The 5510-nt window shown below is 58.1% G+C and overlaps 1 non-coding gene across 1 annotated transcript; it reads left to right on the top strand.

Moving 5' to 3' along the window:
- The first annotated feature begins 5438 nt into the window (after positions 1–5438).
- TRNAG-UCC (transfer RNA glycine (anticodon UCC)) lies at positions 5439–5510 on the top strand. Its single transcript has one exon. It is a non-coding gene; the product is annotated as a tRNA-Gly (tRNA).

Genomic DNA, 5510 nt, shown 5'->3' with positions numbered 1-5510 from the left:
TAGGGGCATTGCCAGCAGATCGAGGAACGTGATCGTTCCCCTTTATTCGACATTGGTGAGGCCTCATCTGGAATACTGTGTCCAGTTTTGGGCCCCACACTACAAGAAGGATGTGGAAAAATTGGAAAGAGTCCAGCGGAGGGCAACAAAAATGATTAGGGGTCTGGAGCACATGACTTATGAGGAGAGGCTGAGAGAACTGGGATTGTTTAGTCTCCAGAAGAGAAGAATGAGGGGGGATTTGATAGCAGCCTTCAACTACCTGAAGGGGGGTTCCAAAGAGGATGGAGCTCGGCTGTTCTCAGTGGTGGCAGATGACAGAACAAGGAGCAATGGTCTCAAGTTGCAGTGGGGGAGGTCCAGGTTGGATATCAGGAAAAACTATTTCACTAGGAGGGTGGTGAAACACTGGAATGCGTTACCTAAGGAGGTGGTGGAGTCTCCTTCCTTGGAGGTTTTTAAGGCCCGGCTTGACAAAGCCCTGGCTGGGATGATTTAGCTGGGAATTGGTCCTGCTTTGAGCAGGGGGTTGGACTAGATGACCTCTTGAGGTCCCTTCCAACTCTGATATTCTATGTAACATGAGAACCCAGGAAGGGGTTAGAGGCCAGGTGACACCTTTGCCCGGGAAACTGAACAAAGGGCTGTGGGAGGGGTCGCTGAGGGGAGAGCTTTCAGGAGCTGGCTGGTGATATGGCTAGGAGGCAGACGGGGCTTTGACCTCCCAAGGGGGCTGGGATGCCCGGGGACCCCAAGATGGACCTAACTGAGGGGGATCCTGTTGTCTGTGCCTGCAAGACCTGTCTTGGACTGTGTTCCTGTCATCTAAATAAACCTTCTGCTTTACTGGCTGGCTGAGAGTCATGGTGAATTACAGGAAGCCGGGGGTACAGGGCCCTGAGTCCCCCACACTCCGCAACAACTGGTGGTAACGGTGGGATCTACTGCACCCCGTGGACGGCGCTTCCTGCAGTAAGTGACTGGGGAGCAGTAAAACGAAGTGGGATTGATGGGAACCAGGCATGCTGAAGAATCAGAGAGAGACGGTTTCACGGGGCGATTAACCCCTGGGAGTGTGTGACCAGTGAGAAGGACTTCCGCAGTGAGCGGTCCCGGGGCTGAGGAGTCTGCAGCTCGACCCTGGCAGAGAGGTGGTGACCTGAAGAAGGGCGGGCACCCTAGGGGTCCCCCTGGAACGGTGGAAAGCGGAGAGCCAGGCCGGCGAGTGGCCAGCAGGAGGATGTATGCTAAATGCCTTAAGAGTGACCTGGTGGAGCTGTGCAGGCAGAGGGGGCTGCGCATTGGGAGGTCCACCAAAGAACAGCTAATTGCCCAGCTGGAGGAGAGGAATCACTTGGATGAACCGAGCCCTGTCCCTGAGGGAAGCCGCCCGGCGGATGCAGCGTGGGCCCCGGGGCCTGACATGGCTGGGAGGGGTCAGACTGCTGCCGAGGACATCCCGAGACCCTGCCTACCTGTGCCTAGGGGAGGGGTTGGGGGACGCCCAGCAAATACCGAGGGCACCCTGACCCCGGTGGCCAGCAGGGGATCGTCCCGGCGGAGCTTCCTGTCCCGGGAGCGGATGCGACTGGAATTTGACAGTGAGCTGAGACTGAAAGAGCTCAAGTTAAGGCAGCAAGAACTGAAGCAGGAGTGGGAAGAGAACGAGAAACAACGTCAACATGAGGAGAACCAGCGTCAGCATGAGCGGGAAGAGAAGGAGAAACAACGTCAGCATGAGCTGGAACTGGCCAGGCTGAGGAGCAGTGGGGCCCCGGCTGTGGTGAGCGAGGGGGGACCCAAGACTGCAAAGAGCTTTGATAAGTGCTTTCTGGCCCAGCGTAAGGAAGGGGAGGACATGGATACCTTCCTGACGGCCTTTGAGAATACCTGCGAGCTGCTCCAGGTTGACCCTGCAGAGAGGCTCCAGTTTCTCATCCCCTCACTGGACTCCACAGCCAGGGAGGTGTACAGCCGACTGAAAGGGGCAGAGACAGGGGACTACGAACTGTTCAAAAAGGCCCTGCTCCGCGAGTTTGGGCTGACCCCTGAGATGTACCGGAAAAGGTTCCGGAGTCAGCGTAAAACCCGTGAGGTCACATACCTACAACTAGCCAACTGGGCTCAGGGAAATGCCCGCAAGTGGATACCTGGGGCCCAAATTATAGAGGACCTGCTTGACCTATTCGTACTGGAGCATGTGTATGAGCAGTGCCCATCCGACTTGAGGCGATGGTTGATGGACCAAAAGCCAGAAAACCCGCAGCATGCAGGCCAGTTGGCCGACGAGTTTGTGAACAGTCAGGCAGAGGATAACCGGGAGGAGTCCCAAAGGAACAGTCCCACCACAACGCAGAGCGAGAGTCACCATGTACCTCCCAGCGGGGAAATATGGAGACCCCCCACCAAAGGGGAACATCCAGCATCAGGTCCATCCAAGCCGCTCAAGGGGACCCACGGGACATGGGCTGCTATCGCTGTGGCCAGAGAGGTCCCATACAGGCCCAGTGCCCCAGGCTCAGGGACAGACTGAGCAGACCGAACCCACAGAGGGTTGACTGGGTAGATACCCAGCCGGGCGAGAGGCAGCATTCCCAGGGAAGGGGGGCTGGCAGAGTACCACCTGCTAAAGAGGGAGGAGAGCTCCAGGCCAGCTCCTCTAGGGGGCTGGATGCTCCAAACTCAGGGTTTTTGGTTTATACGGTGAGCGTGGGGCTGTCCCTCCGGAAAGAGTACCTTGTTCCCCTGGAGGTGGATGGGAGGAAGGTCAATGGATACTGGGATACGGGCACAGAGGTGACGCTGGCCCGGCTTGAGGTGGTGGCCCCAGATCGGGTGGTGCATGACACCTACCTGACCCTGACGGGGGTGGGTGGGTGGGACCCCATTCAAGGTACCTGTGGTGAGGGTACACCTGAAGTGGGGGGCCAAGGAGGGCCCCAAGGACGTGGGGGTACACCCATATTTGCCCACTGAGGTGTTGATGGGGGGCGATCTGGAGGACTGGCCAAGCAACCCCCAGGGTGCCCAGGTTATGACCCACAGTCAGAGCCGGCAAGGGGCACTGCACCCTGGCCTTGGGGAGGGTGCCTTGCCTGAGGCGCAGGACCCTAACCTGGTGGGGAAGGAACACCCAGGGACACGGCTCAGGGAGGCTGCGGCTTCAGACCCAGCTGGTGAGAGAGAGCAGGTGGCCATCCCTGTCCCAGCTTCTGAGTTCCAGGCCGAGTTGCAAAAAGATCCCTCCTTGCGGAAGATAAGGGACCTGGCCGACCTCAGTGCGGTACAGACCATGGGACGAGGTGGCCGGAAAAGGTTCCTGTGGGAGAAAGGGTTCCTGTACCGAGAATGGGCTCCCCCAGGGAAAATAGAGTCAGGGGGGATCAGGAGGCAGCTGGTGGTACCCCAGAAGTATCGCCACCAGCTGCTGTACCGGGCCCATGACATTCCCCTCTGAGGGCACCAGGGAACCTGGCGTACCCAGCAGAGGCTGCTACGGAGCTTTTACTGGCCTGGGGTCTTTGTTACTGTCCGACAGTACTGCCAATCTTGTGACCCCTGTCATAGGGGGAGGCCCGGGACAAGGGGAAAATGGCTTTAGGACCCTTGCCCAGCATACAGGAGCCTTTCCAGAGGGTGGCCAAGGTTAAAAGGGGGGTTCTAAACCAAGAGAGTCCAAATCACCGACCTCCAGACTGGAACGCTGGGAGAAGACCCCAGCCCAGGTGGAACCCCAGGGGTATTGGGGTGGGAAAAAGGCACAGGCCGCATAAACCTTCCCACATGTGAACTACGAGTGCCACCGAGCAACCCCAACCTAAGGGTGTGTGTGAAACTGGAGGGGCCTGGTGTAATTCTCACCAAGGAATGGGGGGGATGCTGGGGCATCCACGGGAACGGGGCTAGGTTCGAACTTCCCTGGGTCACTGGCTAAAGTGACCCCGCTCAGGGGGAGAGATGTGACGAACTGGGACTGTTCTTACTGTGGTCTTTCAATGCTGACAGGGGAGTGTGGCTAGGATAGTCTGCATTGGGGGATGGGAGACTGACCGACGGAGAATACCTGAGCATGTAACATGAGAACCCAGGAAGGGGTTAGAGGCCAGGTGACACCTTTGCCCGGGAAACTGAACAAAGGGCTGTGGGAGGGGGTTGCTGAGGGGAGAGTTTTCAGGAGCTGGCTGGTGATATGGCTGGGAAGCAGTCAGGGCTCTGACCTCCCAAAGGGGCTGGGATGCCCAGGGACCCCAAGATGGACCTAACTGAGGGGGATCCTGTTGTCTGTGCCTGCAAGACCTGTCTTGGACTGTGTTCCTGTCATCTAAATAAACCTTCTGCTTTACTGGCTGGTTGAGAGTCATGGTGAATCGCAGGAAGCCGGGGGTACAGGCCCTGAGTCCCCCACAATCCGCGACAGTCCTGGCTCCATCTTGTGGCCATTTCCTTTCCCTCCTTTCGCGAAAAGCTTTGGGCTTTTGTGGGGACCGACAAACACCCTTAAGTTGAGGCAGCATCCCTGTCAAAAAAATAATCTCCCATCTTCACTTGAGTGACAGCCTGAATCGTTCCTTATCCGGGTAGAGCCCAAAGATTGGCATCCTCAGGAGAAACAAACCGTTCTGTATGTAGCAGGAACCAACACAAAATGTGCTTTAAAAGGAGCTGTCTCCTTCCTGCTGGGGTGAAATTTGTCATTATGGTCATCGATTTTCATTTCATTTCTCGGAGGGTGGAGATGAGATTGGTGCTACCTCAGGCTAGGACAGGAGTGGGCAAATCTTTTGGCCTGAGGGCCACATCGAGGTTGCAAAAGTGTATGGAGGGCCAGGCAGGGAAGGCTGTGCATCCTCAAACAGCCTGGTCCCCGCCCCCTATCCACTCCTTCCCACTTCCTGCCCCCTGACTGCCACCCTCACAACCCCAACCCATCCAACCCCCCCTGCTCCTTGTCCCCGACTGCCCCCTCCCGGGACCCCCCACCCCTAATTGCCCCCCTGGGATCCCACCCCCTATCCAACCACCTCCTGTTCCCTGTCCCCTGACTGCCCCCCGGGACTCCCCCCACTCCCTGCCCCCTTACCATGCTGGAACCAGCCATGCCGTCTTGCTGCCAGGCAGGAGTGGTGTGCCAGAGCGCTGGCAGTGCAGCGAGGTGAGGCTGCGGGGGAGGGGGGACAGCAGGGGTGGGGCCAGGGTGAGCCTTCCTGGCCGGGAGCTCAAGGGCCGAGCAGGAAAGCCCTGCAGGCTGGACGTAGCCCGCAGGCCGTAGATTGCCCACCTCTGGGGTAGGATGTAGATCCCATGTTCCCATCTGTCTGTCAGCCTGGGAACCTGTCTCTGCTCACAGGCTGCCTCCAGCCTGTCCAGCCACCTCCTGTGCTCTGTGGGGGTGAGTCATTTGGCATAAGTGGCACCTGGGAGAAACACTCCTGCCAGAGGCATTGGTGGTATAGTGGTGAGCATAGCTGCCTTCCAAGCAGTTGACCTGGGTTTGATTCCCGGCCAATGCA

The sequence above is a fragment of the Malaclemys terrapin genome, chromosome 15 (assembly GCF_027887155.1).
Source record: "Malaclemys terrapin pileata isolate rMalTer1 chromosome 15, rMalTer1.hap1, whole genome shotgun sequence".
Lineage (NCBI taxonomy): Eukaryota > Metazoa > Chordata > Testudines > Emydidae > Malaclemys > Malaclemys terrapin.
The sequence above is the reverse complement of the archived record's forward strand: the minus strand, read 5'-3'. Positions and strand labels throughout refer to the sequence as shown.